The following is a 13,752-nucleotide window of genomic DNA, read 5'->3' on the forward strand; positions in this document are numbered from 1 at the left end:
TTACCCTCGTTCTTTAAACGGAGCTATCTTGAATAGTTTAGCTAAAGCGAGTCTCAATGACCTGATTTTAGGCAAGCTCGCACGGGCCCCGCAGGGATTCGCAGCTCGACTTACCCTACGTCGCGAGACATGCATATGATAATTATGTGCGCATATTATAATAGGTGCGATCATACCAGCACTAATGCACCGGATCCCATCAGAACTCCGCAATTAAGCGTGCTTGGCCGAGAGTAGTACTAGGATGGGTGACCTCCTGGGAAGTCCTTGTGTTGCACCTCTTTTTTTTTTTTTTTTTTTTTTTTTTTTTTTTTTGTACGTCGTGGTTACCCTTGTTCTTTAAACGGAGCTATCTTGAATAGTTTAGCTAAAGCGAGTCTCAATGACCTGATTTTAAGCAAGCTCGCACGGGCCCCGCAGGGATTCGCAGCTCGACTTACCCTACGTCGCGAGACATGCATATGATAATTATGTGCGCATATTTTAATAGGTGCGATCATACCAGCACTAATGCACCGGATCCCATCAGAACTCCGCAGTTAAGCGTGCTTGGGCGAGAGTAGTACTAGGATGGGTGACCTCCTGGGAAGTCATCGTGTTGCACCTCTTTTTTTTTTTTTTTTTTTTACGTCGTGCTTACCCTCGTTCTTTAAACGGCGCTATCTAGCATACTTTAGCTAAAGCGAGTCTCAATGACCAGATCTTTGGCAAGCTCGCACGGGCCCCGCAGGGATTCGCAGCTCGACTAAACCTACGTCGCGAGACATGCATATGATAATTATGTGCGCATATTTTAATAGGTGCGATCATACCAGCACTAATGCATCGGATCCCATCAGAACTCTGCAGTTAAGTGTGCTTGGGCGAGAGTAGTACTAGGATGGGTGACCTCCTGGGAAGTCCTCGTGTTGCACCTCTTTTTTTTTTTTTTTTTTTTTTTTTTTTTTTTTTTTTTTTTTACGTCGTGGTTACCCTCGTTCTTTAAACGGAGCTATCTTGAATAGTTTAGCTAAAGCGAGTCTCAATGACCTGATTTTAGGCAAGCTCGCACGGGCCCCGCAGGGATTCGCAGCTCGACTTACCCTACGTCGCGAGACATGCATATGATAATTATGTGCGCATATTTTAATAGGTGCGATCATACCAGCACTAATGAACCGGATCCCATCAGAACTCCGCAGTTAAGCGTGCTTGGGCGAGAGTAGTACTAGGATGGGTGACCTCCTGGGAAGTCCTCGTGTTGCACCTCTTTTTTTTTTTTTTTTTTTTACGTCGTGCTTACCCTCGTTCTTTAAACGGCGCTATCTCGCATAGTTTAGCTAAAGCGAGTCTCAATGACCAGATCTTTGGCAAGCTCGCACGGGCCCCGCAGGGATTCGCAGCTCGACTTACCCTACGTCGCGAGACATGCATATGATAATTATGTGCGCATATTTTAATAGGTGCGATCATACCAGCACTAATGCATCGGATCCCATCAGAACTCTGCAGTTAAGCGTGCTTGGGCGAGAGTAGTACTAGAATGGGTGACCTCCTGGGAAGTCCTCGTGTTGCACCTTTTTTTTTTTTTTTTTTTTTACGTCGTGCTTACCCTCGTTTTTTAAACGGCGCTATCTTGAATAGTTTTACTAAAGCGAGTCTCAATGACCTGATTTTAGGCAAGCTCGCACGGGCCCTGCAGGGATTCGCAGCTCGACTTACCCTACGTCGCAAGACATGCATATGATAATTATGTGCGCATATTATAATAGGTGCGATCATACCAGCACTAATGAACCGGATCCCATCAGAACTCCGCAGTTAAGCGTGCTAGGGCGAGAGTAGTACTAGGATGGGTGACCTCCTGGGAAGTCCTCGTGTTGCACCTCTTTTTTTTTTTTTTTTTTTTACGTCGTGCTTACCCTCGTTCTTTAAACGGCGCTATCTTGAATAGTTTTGCTAAAGCGAGTCTCAATGACCTGATTTTAGGCAAGCTCGCACGGGCCCTGTAGGGATTCGCAGCTCGACTTAACCTACGTCGCAAGACATGCATATGATAATTATGTGCGCATATTATAATAGGTGCGATCATACCAGCACTAATGCACCGGATCCCATCAGAACTCTGCAGTTAAGCGTGCTTGGGCGAGAGTAGTACTAGGATGGGTGACCTCCTGGGAAGTCCTCGTGTTGCACTTCTTTTTTTTTTTTTTTTTTTTTTACGTCGTGGTTACCCTCGTTCTTTAAACGGAGCTATCTTGAATAGTTTAGCTAAAGCGAGTCTCAATGACCTGATTTTAGGCAAGCTCGCACGGGCCCCGCAGGGATTCGCAGCTCGACTTACCCTACGTCGCGAGACATGCATATGATAATTATGTGCGCATATTATAATAGGTGCGATCATACCAGCACTAATGCACCGGATCCCATCAGAACTCCGCAATTAAGCGTGCTTGGCCGAGAGTAGTACTAGGATGGGTGACCTCCTGGGAAGTCCTTGTGTTGCACCTCTTTTTTTTTTTTTTTTTTTTTTTTTTTTTTTTTTTTGTACGTCGTGGTTACCCTTGTTCTTTAAACGGAGCTATCTTGAATAGTTTAGCTAAAGCGAGTCTCAATGACCTGATTTTAAGCAAGCTCGCACGGGCCCCGCAGGGATTCGCAGCTCGACTTACCCTACGTCGCGAGACATGCATATGATAATTATGTGCGCATATTTTAATAGGTGCGATCATACCAGCACTAATGCACCGGATCCCATCAGAACTCCGCAGTTAAGCGTGCTTGGGCGAGAGTAGTACTAGGATGGGTGACCTCCTGGGAAGTCATCGTGTTGCACCTCTTTTTTTTTTTTTTTTTTACGTCGTGCTTACCCTCGTTCTTTAAACGGCGCTATCTAGCATACTTTAGCTAAAGCGAGTCTCAATGACCAGATCTTTGGCAAGCTCGCACGGGCCCCGCAGGGATTCGCAGCTCGACTAAACCTACGTCGCGAGACATGCATATGATAATTATGTGCGCATATTTTAATAGGTGCGATCATACCAGCACTAATGCATCGGATCCCATCAGAACTCTGCAGTTAAGTGTGCTTGGGCGAGAGTAGTACTAGGATGGGTGACCTCCTGGGAAGTCCTCGTGTTGCACCTCTTTTTTTTTTTTTTTTTTTTTTTTTTTTTTTTTTTTTTTTTTTTTTTTTTTTTACGTCGTGGTTACCCTCGTTCTTTTAACGGAGCTATCTTGAATAGTTTAGCTAAAGCGAGTCTCAATGACCTAATTTTAGGCAAGCTCGCACGGGCCCCGCAGGGATTCGCAGCTCGACTTACCCTACGTCGCGAGACATGCATATGATAATTATGTGCGCATATTTTAATAGGTGCGATCATACCAGCACTAATGAACCGGATCCCATCAGAACTCCGCAGTTAAGCGTGCTTGGGCGAGAGTAGTACTAGGATGGGTGACCTCCTGGGAAGTCCTCGTGTTGCACCTCTTTTTTTTTTTTTTTTTTTTTTACGTCGTGCTTACCCTCGTTCTTTAAACGGCGCTATCTTGAATAGTTTTGCTAAAGCGAGTCTCAATGACCTGATTTTAGGCAAGCTCGCACGGGCCCTGTAGGGATTCGCAGCTCGACTTACCCTACGTCGCAAGACATGCATATGATAATTATGTGCGCATATTATAATAGGTGCGATCATACCAGCACTAATGCACCGGATCCCATCAGAACTCCGCAGTGAAGCGTGCTTGGGCGAGAGTAGTACTAGGATGGGTGACCTCCTGGGAAGTCCTCGTGTTGCACCTCTTTTTTTTTTCTTTTTTTTTTTTTTTTTTTTTTTTTTTTTTTTTTTTTTTTTTTTTTTTACGTCGTGGTTACCCTCGTTCTTTAAACGGAGCTATCTTGAATAGTTTAGCTAAAGCGAGTCTCAATGACCTCATTTTAGGCAAGCTCGCACGGGCCCCGCAGGGATTCGCAGCTCGACTTACCCTACGTCGCGAGACATGCATATGATAATTATGTGCGCATATTTTAATAGGTGCGATCATACCAGCACTAATGAACCGGATCCCATCAGAACTCCGCAGTTAAGCGTGCTTGGGCGAGAGTAGTACTAGGATGGGTGACCTCCTGGGAAGTCCTCGTGTTGCACCTCTTTTTTTTTTTTTTTTTTTACGTCGTGCTTACCCTCGTTCTTTAAACGGCGCTATCTTGAATAGTTTTGCTAAAGCGAGTCTCAATGACCTGATTTTAGGCAAGCTCGCACGGGCCCTGTAGGGATTCGCAGCTCGACTTACCCTACGTCGCAAGACATGCATATGATAATTATGTGCGCATATTATAATAGGTGCGATCATACCAGCACTAATGCACCGGATCCCATCAGAACTCCGCAGTGAAGCGTGCTTGGGCGAGAGTAGTACTAGGATGGGTGACCTCCTGGGAAGTCCTCGTGTTGCACATCTTTTTTTTTTTTTTTTTTTTTTTTTTTTTTTTTTTTTACGTCGTGGTTACCCTCGTTCTTTAAACGGAGCTATCTTGAATAGTTTAGCTAAAGCGAGTCTCAATGACCTCATTTTAGGCAAGCTCGCACGGGCCCCGCAGGGATTCGCAGCTCGACTTACCCTACGTCGCGAGACATGCATATGATAATTATGTGCGCATATTTTAATAGGTGCGATCATACCAGCACTAATGCACCGGATCCCATCAGAACTCCGCAGTTAAGCGTGCTTGGGCGAGAGTAGTACTAGGATGGGTGACCTCCTGGGAAGTCCTCGTGTTGCACCTCTTTTTTTTTTTTTTTTTTACGTCGTGCTTACCCTCGTTCTTTAAACGGCGCTATCTAGCATACTTTAGCTAAAGCGAGTCTCAATGACCAGATCTTTGGCAAGCTCGCACGGGCCCCTCAGGGATTCGCAGCTCGACTTACCCTACGTCGCGAGACATGCATATGATAATTATGTGCGCATATTTTAATAGGTGCGATCATACCAGCACTAATGCACCGGATCCCATCAGAACTCCGCAGTTAAGCGTCCTTGGGCCAGAGTAGTACTAGGATGGGTGACCTCCGCAGTTAAGCGTCCTTGGGCCAGAGTAGTACTAGGATGGGTGACCTCCTGGGAAGTCCTCGTGTTGCACCTCTTTTTTTTTTTTTTTTACGTCGTGCTTACCCTCGTTCTTTAAACGGCGCTATCTTGAATAGTTTAGCTAAAGCGAGTCTCAATGACCTGATTTTAGACAAGCTCGCACGGGCCCCGCAGGGATTCGCAGCTCGACTTACCCTACGTCGCGAGACATGCATATGATAATTATGTGCGCATATTTTAATAGGTGCGATCATACCAGCACTAATGCACCGGATCCCATCAGAACTCCGCAGTTAAGCGTGCTTGGGCGAGAGTAGTACTAGGATGGGTGACCTCCTGGGAAGTCCTCGTGTTGCACCTCTTTTTTTTTTTTTTTTTTTTACGTCGTGCTTACCCTCGTTCTTTAAACGGCGCTATCTCGCATAGTTTAGCTAAAGCGAGTCTCAATGACCAGATCTTTGGCAAGCTCGCACGGGCCCCGCAGGGATTCGCAGCTCGACTTACCCTACGTCGCGAGACATGCATATGATAATTATGTGCGCATATTTTAATAGGTGCGATCATACCAGCACTAATGCATCGGATCCCATCAGAACTCTGCAGTTAAGCGTGCTTGGGCGAGAGTAGTACTAGAATGGGTGACCTCCTGGGAAGTCCTCGTGTTGCACCTTCTTTTTTTTTTTTTTTTTTTACGTCGTGCTTACCCTCGTTCTTTAAACGGCGCTATCTTGAATAGTTTTACTAAAGCGAGTCTCAATGACCTGATTTTAGGCAAGCTCGCACGGGCCCTGCAGGGATTCGCAGCTCGACTTACCCTACGTCGCAAGACATGCATATGATAATTATGTGCGCATATTATAATAGGTGCGATCATACCAGCACTAATGCACCGGATCCCATCAGAACTCCGCAATTAAGCGTGCTTGGGCGAGAGTAGTACTAGGATGGGTGACCTCCTGGGAAGTCCTCGTGTTGCACCTCTTTTTTTTTTTTTTTTTTTTTTTTTTTTTTTTTTTTTTTTTTTTTTTACGTCGTGGTTACCCTCGTTCTTTAAACGGAGCTATCTTGAATAGTTTAGCTAAAGCGAGTCTCAATGACCTGATTTTAGGCAAGCTCGCACGGGCCCCGCAGGGATTCGCAGCTCGACTTACCCTACGTCGCGAGACATGCATATGATAATTATGTGCGCATATTTTAATAGGTGCGATCATACCAGCACTAATGAACCGGATCCCATCAGAACTCCGCAGTTAAGCGTGCTTGGGCGAGAGTAGTACTAGGATGGGTGACCTCCTGGGAAGTCCTCGTGTTTCCCCTCTTTTTTTTTTTTTTTTTTTTACGTCGTGCTTACCCTCGTTCTTTAAACGGCGCTATCTTGAATAGTTTTGCTAAAGCGAGTCTCAATGACCTGATTTTAGGCAAGCTCGCACGGGCCCTGTAGGGATTCGCAGCTCGACTTACCCTACGTCGCAAGACATGCATATGATAATTATGTGCGCATATTATAATAGGTGCGATCATACCAGCACTAATGCACCGGATCCCATCAGAACTCCGCAGTGAAGCGTGCTTGGGCGAGAGTAGTACTAGGATGGGTGACCTCCTGGGAAGTCCTCGTGTTGCACCTCTTTTTTTTTTTTTTTTTTTTTTTTTTACGTCGTGGTTACCCTCGTTCTTTAAACGGAGCTATCTTGAATAGTTTAGCTAAAGCGAGTCTCAATGACCTCATTTTAGGCAAGCTCGCACGGGCCCCGCAGGGATTCGCAGCTCGACTTACCCTACGTCGCGAGACATGCATATGATAATTATGTGCGCATATTTTAATAGGTGCGATCATACCAGCACTAATGAACCGGATCCCATCAGAACTCCGCAGTTAAGCGTGCTTGGGCGAGAGTAGTACTAGGATGGGTGACCTCCTGGGAAGTCCTCGTGTTGCACCTCTTTTTTTTTTTTTTTTTTTACGTCGTGCTTACCCTCGTTCTTTAAACGGCGCTATCTCGCATAGTTTAGCTAAAGCGAGTCTCAATGACCAGATCTTTGGCAAGCTCGCACGGGCCCCGCAGGGATTCGCAGCTCGACTTACCCTACGTCGCGAGACATGCATATGATAATTATGTGCGCATATTTTAATAGGTGCGATCATACCAGCACTAATGCATCGGATCCCATCAGAACTCTGCAGTTAAGCGTGCTTGGGCGAGAGTAGTACTAGAATGGGTGACCTCCTGGGAAGTCCTCGTGTTGCACCTTCTTTTTTTTTTTTTTTTTTTACGTCGTGCTTACCCTCGTTCTTTAAACGGCGCTATCTTGAATAGTTTTACTAAAGCGAGTCTCAATGACCTGATTTTAGGCAAGCTCGCACGGGCCCTGCAGGGATTCGCAGCTCGACTTACCCTACGTCGCAAGACATGCATATGATAATTATGTGCGCATATTATAATAGGTGCGATCATACCAGCACTAATGCACCGGATCCCATCAGAACTCCGCAATTAAGCGTGCTTGGGCGAGAGTAGTACTAGGATGGGTGACCTCCTGGGAAGTCCTCGTGTTGCATCTCTTTTTTTTTTTTTTTTTTTTTTTTTTTTTTTTTTTTTACGTCGTGGTTACCCTCGTTCTTTAAACGGAGCTATCTTGAATAGTTTAGCTAAAGCGAGTCTCAATGACCTGATTTTAGGCAAGCTCGCACGGGCCCCGCAGGGATTCGCAGCTCGACTTACCCTACGTCGCGAGACATGCATATGATAATTATGTGCGCATATTTTAATAGGTGCGATCATACCAGCACTAATGCACCGGATCCCATCAGAACTCCGCAGTTAAGCGTGCTTGGGCGAGAGTAGTACTAGGATGGGTGACCTCCTGGGAAGTCCTCGTGTTGCACCTTTTTTTTTTTTTTTTTTTTTTTTTTTACGTCGTGCTTTCCCTCGTTCTTTAAACGGCGCTATCTTGCACAGTTTAGTTAAAGCGAGTCTCAATGACCTGATTTTAGGCAAGCTCGCACGGGCCCCGCAGGGATTTGCAACTCGACTTACCCTACGTCGCGAGACATGCATATGATAATTATGTGCGCATATTTTAATAGGTGCGATCATACCAGCACTAATTCACCGGATCCCATCAGAACTCCGCAGTTAAGCGTGCTTGGGCGAGAGTAGCACTAGGATGGGTGACCTCCTGGGAAGTCCTCGTGTTGCACTTCTTTTTTTTTTTTTTTTTTTTTTTTTTTTACGTCGTGCTTACCCTCGTTCTTTAAATCTTGCATAGTTTAGCTAAAGCGAGTCTCAATGACCTGATTTTAGGCAAGCTCCCACGGGCCCCGCAGGGATTCACAACTCGACTTACACTACGTCGCGAGACATGCATATGATAATTATGTGCGCACATTTTAATAGGTGCGATCATACCAGCACTAATGTACTGGATCCCATCAGAACTCCGCAGTTAAGCGTGCTTGGGCGAGAGTAGTACTAGGATGGGTGACCTCCTGGAAAGTCCTCGTATTGCACCTCTTTTTTTTTTTTTTTTTACGTCGTGCTTACCCTCGTTCTTTAAACGGCGCTATCTTGCATAGTTTAGCTAAAGCGAGTTTCAATGACCTGATTTTAGGCAAGCTCCCACAGGTCCCGCAGGTATTCGCAGCTCGACTTACCCTACGTCGCGAGACATGCATATGATAATTATGTGCGCATATTATAATAGGTGCGATCATACCAGCACTAATGCACTGGATCCCATCAGAACTCCGCAGTTAAGCGTGCTTGGGCGAGAGTATTACTAGGATGGGTGACCTCCTGGGAAGTCCTCGTGTTGCACCTCTTCTTTTTTTTTTTTTTTTTTTTTACGTCGTGCTTACCCTCGTTCTTTAAACGGAGCTATCTTGAATAGTTTAGCTAAAGCGAGTCTCAATGACCTGATTTTAGGCAAGCTCGCACGGGCCCCGCAGGGATTCGCAGCTCGACTTACCCTACGTCGCGAGACATGCATATGATAATTATGTGCGCATATTTTAATAGGTGCGATCATACCAGCACTAATGCACCGGATCCCATCAGAACTCCGCAGTTAAGCGTGCTTGGGCGTGAGTAGTACTAGGATGGGTGACCTCCTGGGAAGTCCTCGTGTTGCACCTCTTTTTTTTTTTTTTTTTTTTACGTCGTGCTTACCCTCGTTCTTTAAACGGCGCTATCTAGCATACTTTAGCTAAAGCGAGTCTCAATGACCAGATCTTTGGCAAGCTCGCACGGGCCCCTCAGGGATTCGCAGCTCGACTTACCCTACGTCGCGAGACATGCATATGATAATTATGTGCGCATATTTTAATAGGTGCGATCATACCAGCACTAATGCACCGGATCCCATCAGAACTCCGCAGTTAAGCGTGCTTGGGCGAGAGTAGTACTAGGATGGGTGACCTCCTGGGAAGTCCTCGTGTTGCACCTCTTTTTTTTTTTTTTTTTTTTACGTCGTGCTTACCCTCGTTCTTTAAACGGCGCTATCTAGCATACTTTAGCTAAAGCGAGTCTCAATGACCAGATCTTTGGCAAGCTCGCACGGGCCCCGCAGGGATTCGCAGCTCGACTAAACCTACCTCGCGAGACATGCATATGATAATTATGTGCGCATATTTTAATAGGTGCGATCATACCAGCACTAATGCATCGGATCCCATCAGAACTCTGCAGTTAAGTATGCTTGGGCGAGAGTAGTACTAGGATGGGTGACCTCCTGGGAAGTCCTCGGGTTGCACCTCTTTTTTTTTTTTTTTTTTTTTTTTTTTTTTTTTTTTTTTTTTTTTTTTTTTTTTTTTTTTTTTTTTTTTTTTTTTTACGTCGTGGTTACCCTCGTTCTTTAAACGGAGCTATCTTGAATAGTTTAGCTAAAGCGAGTCTCAATGACCTGATTTTAGGCAAGCTCGCACGGGCCCCGCAGGGATTCGCAGCTCGACTTACCCTACGTCGCGAGACATGCATATGATAATTATGTGCGCATATTTTAATAGGTGCGATCATACCAGCACTAATGAACCGGATCCCATCAGAACTCCGCAGTTAAGCGTGCTTGGGCGAGAGTAGTACTAGGATGGGTGACCTCCTGGGAAGTCCTCGTGTTGCACCTCTTTTTTTTTTTTTTTTTTTTTTTACGTCGTGCTTACCCTCGTTCTTTAAACGGCGCTATCTTGAATAGTTTTGCTAAAGCGAGTCTCAATGACCTGATTTTAGGCAAGCTCGCACGGGCCCTGTAGGGATTCGCAGCTCGACTTACCCTACGTCGCAAGACATGCATATGATAATTATGTGCGCATATTATAATAGGTGCGATCATACCAGCACTAATGCACCGGATCCCATCAGAACTCCGCAGTTAAGCGTGCTTGGGCGTGAGTAGTACTAGGATGGGTGACCTCCTGGGAAGTCCTCGTGTTGCACCTCTTTTTTTTTTTTTTTTTTTTACGTCGTGCTTACCCTCGTTCTTTAAACGGCGCTATCTAGCATACTTTAGCTAAAGCGAGTCTCAATGACCAGATCTTTGGCAAGCTCGCACGGGCCCCTCAGGGATTCGCAGCTCGACTTACCCTACGTCGCGAGACATGCATATGATAATTATGTGCGCATATTTTAATAGGTGCGATCATACCAGCACTAATGCACCGGATCCCATCAGAACTCCGCAGTTAAGCGTCCTTGGGCCAGAGTAGTGCTAGGATGGGTGACCTCCGCAGTTAAGCGTCCTTGGGCCAGAGTAGTACTAGGATGGGTGACCTCCTGGGAAGTCCTCGTGTTGCACCTCTTTTTTTTTTTTTTTACGTCGTGCTTACCCTCGTTCTTTAAACGGCGCTATCTTGAATAGTTTAGCTAAAGCGAGTCTCAATGACCTGATTTTAGACAAGCTCGCACGGGCCCCGCAGGGATTCGCAGCTCGACTTACCCTACGTCACGGGACATGCATATGATAATTATGTGCGCATATTTTAATAGGTGCGATCATACCAGCACTAATGAACCGGATCCCATCAGAACTCCGCAGTTAAGCGTCCTTGGGCCAGAGTAGTACTAGGATGGGTGACCTCCTGGGAAGTCCTCGTGTTGCACTTCTTTTTTTTTTTTTTTTTTTACGTCGTGCTTACCCTCGTTCTTTAAATCTTGCATAGTTTAGCTAAAGCGAGTCTCAATGACCTGATTTTAGGCAAGCTCCCACGGGCCCCGCAGGGATTCACAACTCGACTTACACTACGTCGCGAGACATGCATATGATAATTATGTGCGCACATTTTAATAGGTGCGATCATACCAGCACTAATGCACTGGATCCCATCAGAACTCCGCAGTTAAGCGTGCTTGGGCGAGAGTAGTACTTGGATGGGTGACCTCCTGGGAAGTCTTTGTATTGCACCTCTTTTTTTTTTTTTTTTTTTTTTACGTCGTGCTTACCCTCGTTCTTTAAACGGCGCTATCTTGCATAGTTTAGCTAAAGCGAGTTTCAATGACCTGATTTTAGGCAAGCTCCCACAGGTCCCGCAGGTATTCGCAGCTCGACTTACCCTACGTCGCGAGACATGCATATGATAATTATGTGCGCATATTATAATAGGTGCGATCATACCAGCACTAATGCACCGCATTCCATCAGAACTCCGCAGTTAAGCGTGCTTGGGCGAGAGTATTACTAGGATGGGTGACCTCCTGGGAAGTCCTCGTGTTGCACCTCTTCTTTTTTTTTTTTTTTTTTTTTTACGTCGTGCTTACCCTCGTTCTTTAAACGGAGCTATCTTGAATAGTTTAGCTAAAGCGAGTCTCAATGACCTGATTTTAGGCAAGCTCGCACGGGCCCCGCAGGGATTCGCAGCTCGACTTACCCTACGTCGCGAGACATGCATATGATAATTATGTGCGCATATTTTAATAGGTGCGATCATACCAGCACTAATGAACCGGATCCCATCAGAACTCCGCAGTTAAGCGTGCTTGGGCGAGAGTAGTACTAGGATGGGTGACCTCCTGGGAAGTCCTCGTGTTGCACCTCTTTTTTTTTTTTTTTTTTTTTACGTCGTGCTTACCCTCGTTCTTTAAACGGCGCTATCTTGAATAGTTTTGCTAAAGCGAGTCTCAATGACCTGATTTTAGGCAAGCTCGCACGGGCCCTGTAGGGATTCGCAGCTCGACTTACCCTACGTCGCAAGACATGCATATGATAATTATGTGCGCATATTATAATAGGTGCGATCATACCAGCACTAATGCACCGGATCCCATCAGAACTCCGCAGTTAAGCGTGCTTGGGCGTGAGTAGTACTAGGATGGGTGACCTCCTGGGAAGTCCTCGTGTTGCACCTCTTTTTTTTTTTTTTTTTTTTACGTCGTGCTTACCCTCGTTCTTTAAACGGCGCTATCTAGCATACTTTAGCTAAAGCGAGTCTCAATGACCAGATCTTTGGCAAGCTCGCACGGGCCCCTCAGGGATTCGCAGCTCGACTTACCCTACGTCGCGAGACATGCATATGATAATTATGTGCGCATATTTTAATAGGTGCGATCATACCAGCACTAATGCACCGGATCCCATCAGAACTCCGCAGTTAAGCGTCCTTGGGCCAGAGTAGTACTAGGATGGGTGACCTCCGCAGTTAAGCGTCCTTGGGCCAGAGTAGTACTAGGATGGGTGACCTCCTGGGAAGTCCTCGTGTTGCACCTCTTTTTTTTTTTTTTTACGTCGTGCTTACCCTCGTTCTTTAAACGGCGCTATCTTGAATAGTTTAGCTAAAGCGAGTCTCAATGACCTGATTTTAGACAAGCTCGCACGGGCCCCGCAGGGATTCGCAGCTCGACTTACCCTACGTCACGAGACATGCATATGATAATTATGTGCGCATATTTTAATAGGTGCGATCATACCAGCACTAATGAACCGGATCCCATCAGAACTCCGCAGTTAAGCGTCCTTGGGCCAGAGTAGTACTAGGATGGGTGACCTCCTGGGAAGTCCTCGTGTTGCACTTCTTTTTTTTTTTTTTTTTTTTACGTCGTGCTTACCCTCGTTCTTTAAATCTTGCATAGTTTAGCTAAAGCGAGTCTCAATGACCTGATTTTAGGCAAGCTCCCACGGGCCCCGCAGGGATTCACAACTCGACTTACACTACGTCGCGAGACATGCATATGATAATTATGTGCGCACATTTTAATAGGTGCGATCATACCAGCACTAATGCACTGGATCCCATCAGAACTCCGCAGTTAAGCGTGCTTGGGCGAGAGTAGTACTTGGATGGGTGACCTCCTGGGAAGTCTTCGTATTGCACCTCTTTTTTTTTTTTTTTTTTTTTTTTTTACGTCGTGCTTACCCTCGTTCTTTAAACGGCGCTATCTTGCATAGTTTAGCTAAAGCGAGTTTCAATGACCTGATTTTAGGCAAGCTCCCACAGGTCCCGCAGGTATTCGCAGCTCGACTTACCCTACGTCGCGAGACATGCATATGATAATTATGTGCGCATATTATAATAGGTGCGATCATACCAGCACTAATGCACCGCATTCCATCAGAACTCCGCAGTTAAGCGTGCTTGGGCGAGAGTATTACTAGGATGGGTGACCTCCTGGGAAGTCCTCGTGTTGCACCTCTTCTTTTTTTTTTTTTTTTTTTTACGTCGTGCTTACCCTCGTTCTTTAAACGGAGCTATCTTGAATA

General features: G+C 45.8%; 34 non-coding genes and 9 pseudogenes across 34 annotated transcripts; all 43 read left to right on the plus strand.

Moving 5' to 3' along the window:
* Positions 1-162: 162 nt before the first annotated feature.
* LOC148560278 (5S ribosomal RNA) lies at positions 163-281 on the plus strand. The gene has a single exon (XR_015891423.1). It is a non-coding gene; the product is annotated as a 5S ribosomal RNA (ribosomal RNA).
* A 207-nt stretch (positions 282-488) lies between these two features.
* On the plus strand, positions 489-607 carry LOC148560279 (5S ribosomal RNA). The gene has a single exon (XR_015889643.1). It is a non-coding gene; the product is annotated as a 5S ribosomal RNA (ribosomal RNA).
* Positions 608-798: 191 nt separating this feature from the next.
* Positions 799-917, plus strand: LOC148560280 (5S ribosomal RNA). The gene has a single exon (XR_015890907.1). It is a non-coding gene; the product is annotated as a 5S ribosomal RNA (ribosomal RNA).
* A 213-nt stretch (positions 918-1,130) lies between these two features.
* On the plus strand, positions 1,131-1,249 carry LOC148560281 (5S ribosomal RNA). The gene has a single exon (XR_015889845.1). It is a non-coding gene; the product is annotated as a 5S ribosomal RNA (ribosomal RNA).
* Positions 1,250-1,440: 191 nt separating this feature from the next.
* Positions 1,441-1,559, plus strand: LOC148560282 (5S ribosomal RNA). Its single transcript, XR_015890880.1, has one exon. It is a non-coding gene; the product is annotated as a 5S ribosomal RNA (ribosomal RNA).
* Positions 1,560-1,749: 190 nt separating this feature from the next.
* LOC148560283 (5S ribosomal RNA) lies at positions 1,750-1,868 on the plus strand. The gene has a single exon (XR_015889775.1). It is a non-coding gene; the product is annotated as a 5S ribosomal RNA (ribosomal RNA).
* Positions 1,869-2,059: 191 nt separating this feature from the next.
* Positions 2,060-2,178, plus strand: LOC148560284 (5S ribosomal RNA). The gene has a single exon (XR_015889737.1). It is a non-coding gene; the product is annotated as a 5S ribosomal RNA (ribosomal RNA).
* Positions 2,179-2,371: 193 nt separating this feature from the next.
* LOC148560285 (5S ribosomal RNA) lies at positions 2,372-2,490 on the plus strand. The gene has a single exon (XR_015891424.1). It is a non-coding gene; the product is annotated as a 5S ribosomal RNA (ribosomal RNA).
* A 209-nt stretch (positions 2,491-2,699) lies between these two features.
* LOC148560286 (5S ribosomal RNA) lies at positions 2,700-2,818 on the plus strand. Its single transcript, XR_015889644.1, has one exon. It is a non-coding gene; the product is annotated as a 5S ribosomal RNA (ribosomal RNA).
* Positions 2,819-3,007: 189 nt separating this feature from the next.
* LOC148560287 (5S ribosomal RNA) lies at positions 3,008-3,126 on the plus strand. Its single transcript, XR_015890909.1, has one exon. It is a non-coding gene; the product is annotated as a 5S ribosomal RNA (ribosomal RNA).
* Positions 3,127-3,350: 224 nt separating this feature from the next.
* Positions 3,351-3,469, plus strand: LOC148560288 (5S ribosomal RNA). Its single transcript, XR_015889846.1, has one exon. It is a non-coding gene; the product is annotated as a 5S ribosomal RNA (ribosomal RNA).
* Positions 3,470-3,662: 193 nt separating this feature from the next.
* Positions 3,663-3,781, plus strand: LOC148560289 (5S ribosomal RNA). The gene has a single exon (XR_015888923.1). It is a non-coding gene; the product is annotated as a 5S ribosomal RNA (ribosomal RNA).
* A 230-nt stretch (positions 3,782-4,011) lies between these two features.
* On the plus strand, positions 4,012-4,130 carry LOC148560290 (5S ribosomal RNA). Its single transcript, XR_015889847.1, has one exon. It is a non-coding gene; the product is annotated as a 5S ribosomal RNA (ribosomal RNA).
* Positions 4,131-4,320: 190 nt separating this feature from the next.
* On the plus strand, positions 4,321-4,439 carry LOC148560291 (5S ribosomal RNA). Its single transcript, XR_015890083.1, has one exon. It is a non-coding gene; the product is annotated as a 5S ribosomal RNA (ribosomal RNA).
* A 208-nt stretch (positions 4,440-4,647) lies between these two features.
* LOC148560292 (5S ribosomal RNA) lies at positions 4,648-4,766 on the plus strand. The gene has a single exon (XR_015888506.1). It is a non-coding gene; the product is annotated as a 5S ribosomal RNA (ribosomal RNA).
* A 189-nt stretch (positions 4,767-4,955) lies between these two features.
* LOC148560293 (5S ribosomal RNA) lies at positions 4,956-5,122 on the plus strand (annotated as a pseudogene).
* Positions 5,123-5,309: 187 nt separating this feature from the next.
* Positions 5,310-5,428, plus strand: LOC148560294 (5S ribosomal RNA). Its single transcript, XR_015888507.1, has one exon. It is a non-coding gene; the product is annotated as a 5S ribosomal RNA (ribosomal RNA).
* A 191-nt stretch (positions 5,429-5,619) lies between these two features.
* LOC148560295 (5S ribosomal RNA) lies at positions 5,620-5,738 on the plus strand. The gene has a single exon (XR_015890881.1). It is a non-coding gene; the product is annotated as a 5S ribosomal RNA (ribosomal RNA).
* A 191-nt stretch (positions 5,739-5,929) lies between these two features.
* LOC148560296 (5S ribosomal RNA) lies at positions 5,930-6,048 on the plus strand. The gene has a single exon (XR_015889980.1). It is a non-coding gene; the product is annotated as a 5S ribosomal RNA (ribosomal RNA).
* Positions 6,049-6,266: 218 nt separating this feature from the next.
* On the plus strand, positions 6,267-6,385 carry LOC148560297 (5S ribosomal RNA; annotated as a pseudogene).
* Positions 6,386-6,576: 191 nt separating this feature from the next.
* LOC148560298 (5S ribosomal RNA) lies at positions 6,577-6,695 on the plus strand. Its single transcript, XR_015888924.1, has one exon. It is a non-coding gene; the product is annotated as a 5S ribosomal RNA (ribosomal RNA).
* Positions 6,696-6,892: 197 nt separating this feature from the next.
* Positions 6,893-7,011, plus strand: LOC148560299 (5S ribosomal RNA). The gene has a single exon (XR_015889848.1). It is a non-coding gene; the product is annotated as a 5S ribosomal RNA (ribosomal RNA).
* Positions 7,012-7,201: 190 nt separating this feature from the next.
* LOC148560300 (5S ribosomal RNA) lies at positions 7,202-7,320 on the plus strand. Its single transcript, XR_015890882.1, has one exon. It is a non-coding gene; the product is annotated as a 5S ribosomal RNA (ribosomal RNA).
* Positions 7,321-7,511: 191 nt separating this feature from the next.
* LOC148560301 (5S ribosomal RNA) lies at positions 7,512-7,630 on the plus strand. The gene has a single exon (XR_015890548.1). It is a non-coding gene; the product is annotated as a 5S ribosomal RNA (ribosomal RNA).
* Positions 7,631-7,838: 208 nt separating this feature from the next.
* On the plus strand, positions 7,839-7,957 carry LOC148560302 (5S ribosomal RNA). Its single transcript, XR_015888592.1, has one exon. It is a non-coding gene; the product is annotated as a 5S ribosomal RNA (ribosomal RNA).
* A 196-nt stretch (positions 7,958-8,153) lies between these two features.
* Positions 8,154-8,272, plus strand: LOC148560303 (5S ribosomal RNA). Its single transcript, XR_015890988.1, has one exon. It is a non-coding gene; the product is annotated as a 5S ribosomal RNA (ribosomal RNA).
* Positions 8,273-8,463: 191 nt separating this feature from the next.
* Positions 8,464-8,582, plus strand: LOC148560304 (5S ribosomal RNA). Its single transcript, XR_015891145.1, has one exon. It is a non-coding gene; the product is annotated as a 5S ribosomal RNA (ribosomal RNA).
* Positions 8,583-8,770: 188 nt separating this feature from the next.
* On the plus strand, positions 8,771-8,889 carry LOC148560305 (5S ribosomal RNA). The gene has a single exon (XR_015890944.1). It is a non-coding gene; the product is annotated as a 5S ribosomal RNA (ribosomal RNA).
* A 195-nt stretch (positions 8,890-9,084) lies between these two features.
* On the plus strand, positions 9,085-9,203 carry LOC148560306 (5S ribosomal RNA). The gene has a single exon (XR_015888521.1). It is a non-coding gene; the product is annotated as a 5S ribosomal RNA (ribosomal RNA).
* Positions 9,204-9,394: 191 nt separating this feature from the next.
* LOC148560307 (5S ribosomal RNA) lies at positions 9,395-9,513 on the plus strand. The gene has a single exon (XR_015888509.1). It is a non-coding gene; the product is annotated as a 5S ribosomal RNA (ribosomal RNA).
* A 191-nt stretch (positions 9,514-9,704) lies between these two features.
* LOC148560308 (5S ribosomal RNA) lies at positions 9,705-9,823 on the plus strand (annotated as a pseudogene).
* Positions 9,824-10,070: 247 nt separating this feature from the next.
* LOC148560309 (5S ribosomal RNA) lies at positions 10,071-10,189 on the plus strand. Its single transcript, XR_015889849.1, has one exon. It is a non-coding gene; the product is annotated as a 5S ribosomal RNA (ribosomal RNA).
* Positions 10,190-10,383: 194 nt separating this feature from the next.
* Positions 10,384-10,502, plus strand: LOC148560310 (5S ribosomal RNA). The gene has a single exon (XR_015888522.1). It is a non-coding gene; the product is annotated as a 5S ribosomal RNA (ribosomal RNA).
* A 191-nt stretch (positions 10,503-10,693) lies between these two features.
* On the plus strand, positions 10,694-10,860 carry LOC148560311 (5S ribosomal RNA; annotated as a pseudogene).
* A 186-nt stretch (positions 10,861-11,046) lies between these two features.
* Positions 11,047-11,165, plus strand: LOC148560312 (5S ribosomal RNA; annotated as a pseudogene).
* A 182-nt stretch (positions 11,166-11,347) lies between these two features.
* On the plus strand, positions 11,348-11,466 carry LOC148560313 (5S ribosomal RNA). The gene has a single exon (XR_015890698.1). It is a non-coding gene; the product is annotated as a 5S ribosomal RNA (ribosomal RNA).
* Positions 11,467-11,659: 193 nt separating this feature from the next.
* On the plus strand, positions 11,660-11,778 carry LOC148560314 (5S ribosomal RNA; annotated as a pseudogene).
* Positions 11,779-11,974: 196 nt separating this feature from the next.
* LOC148560315 (5S ribosomal RNA) lies at positions 11,975-12,093 on the plus strand. The gene has a single exon (XR_015889850.1). It is a non-coding gene; the product is annotated as a 5S ribosomal RNA (ribosomal RNA).
* A 192-nt stretch (positions 12,094-12,285) lies between these two features.
* LOC148560316 (5S ribosomal RNA) lies at positions 12,286-12,404 on the plus strand. The gene has a single exon (XR_015888523.1). It is a non-coding gene; the product is annotated as a 5S ribosomal RNA (ribosomal RNA).
* Positions 12,405-12,595: 191 nt separating this feature from the next.
* On the plus strand, positions 12,596-12,762 carry LOC148560317 (5S ribosomal RNA; annotated as a pseudogene).
* A 186-nt stretch (positions 12,763-12,948) lies between these two features.
* LOC148560318 (5S ribosomal RNA) lies at positions 12,949-13,067 on the plus strand (annotated as a pseudogene).
* Positions 13,068-13,250: 183 nt separating this feature from the next.
* Positions 13,251-13,369, plus strand: LOC148560319 (5S ribosomal RNA). Its single transcript, XR_015890250.1, has one exon. It is a non-coding gene; the product is annotated as a 5S ribosomal RNA (ribosomal RNA).
* Positions 13,370-13,566: 197 nt separating this feature from the next.
* Positions 13,567-13,685, plus strand: LOC148560320 (5S ribosomal RNA; annotated as a pseudogene).
* The last annotated feature ends 67 nt before the right edge of the window (positions 13,686-13,752 follow it).

Source organism: Arachis ipaensis, chromosome B6 (assembly GCF_059453495.1).
Source record: "Arachis ipaensis isolate K30076 ecotype BB chromosome B6, ASM5945349v1, whole genome shotgun sequence".
Taxonomy (NCBI): domain Eukaryota; kingdom Viridiplantae; phylum Streptophyta; class Magnoliopsida; order Fabales; family Fabaceae; genus Arachis; species Arachis ipaensis.